Source organism: Penaeus monodon, chromosome 21 (assembly GCF_015228065.2).
Source record: "Penaeus monodon isolate SGIC_2016 chromosome 21, NSTDA_Pmon_1, whole genome shotgun sequence".
Classification (NCBI taxonomy): domain Eukaryota; kingdom Metazoa; phylum Arthropoda; class Malacostraca; order Decapoda; family Penaeidae; genus Penaeus; species Penaeus monodon.
This window is the reverse complement of record NC_051406.1, coordinates 14,260,879-14,262,109: the sequence shown is the minus strand read 5'-3', so window position 1 is coordinate 14,262,109 and position 1,231 is coordinate 14,260,879. Positions and strand designations below refer to the sequence as shown.

At 32.9% G+C, this 1,231-nt stretch overlaps 1 protein-coding gene across 1 annotated transcript in view; it reads left to right on the top strand.

Moving 5' to 3' along the window:
* Window positions 1–639, top strand: part of LOC119586252 — a gene marked incomplete at its 5' end in the record, with an annotated part of 20,814 nt that extends 20,175 nt beyond the window's left edge. Inside the window, 1 exon segment of the mRNA XM_037934957.1 lies at window positions 1–639.
* Window positions 640–1,231: the final 592 nt, after the last annotated feature.

Here is a 1,231-nt window from a genome sequence, read left to right as displayed (position 1 = left end):
ATTTATAATATTGCCTACCACTGGGGAGGAGGATGTCCCACTCATGACGGTGCATGTAGAACTGTGATTATCGCCAAAGACACATTTTTATTTTTATAATAATCCTGTTCAAGGAATTGTATGGGTATTTCTTGCCTTAACAGATTTGCTGACATGCTTTATGTTTTGTACCATTCACATAAGTATACTCCATTGAAACCTAATATATGATATATTATTTTTGAAATACATAAAAACTTATTACACTTTAATGGAATAAAGCCTAGCATGTGAACAATTCTTCATGTACAAACATCAAAGAGCAAATCAGGAAGGGCCTTTTTTGATCGTCATCATCATCGTGTGTGGCACACGTTCCCTAGGGATTGCATCTCCAAAAAAATGTGTATATACTGTTGACTAGTATTAAGTGGTATAGAGGCAATAAGGCACAAGCATGTACTGTGCATACTGAACAGGTTTATTGAAATTGACAGCAAAAAATAAAACAAAGTAGACTTTAATGCAGGTATGAATGTTTTCTGCATGAAAGCTCTCAACTGATTATCCTATGTTTGAAACAGTTTTGTGCTTGTGTACCAGTGTCTTGTACGAAGTACTCTGTGAATATATTCCACTAATGAACATTAATATCACATGTTATTTTGTATTATTTTCCTCTTTGGCAAAACCACCTTTTTATGGCTTTGCTATACTTTGACAGTTTTCACTTTTTTCATAGCAATTTATAAAATCTGAACTTAATTTTGTAGCACTAAATTGTAGTTATTTCTCTACACTTCCTTGTTTTGATATAATGATAATCTCATAATTTTCCATGTTGGCAACACAATAATGCTTTACCTGGATCAGAAAGTGGTATGAAATAGTTTGAGGTAACCTTCCATTTCAACAAAACTTTCCATTACAGGATTGTTCTTTTACCAGGTTGCATGAAAAAATAATATAGTTATTTTGATATAGGTTTTATAAACACAGTGCATGATATCAGAAAACTTACTTGCTATGACAGTTGTAACTTCTATTTTACTTCATGAGTCCAGTTAATTTTATGATACAAATACACTGTGCATGAAACCTGAAAGCAAAGTAATAACAGCTGATATCTGCCTCTATAAGACCGGATCATAAACTAACTGGTGTTTTTTATGGACTAGAGATTGAAACTGAAACAGAGACAACTGACATGAAAATAGGTAGACTGTTCATGCTAATACATGAATGCACACGC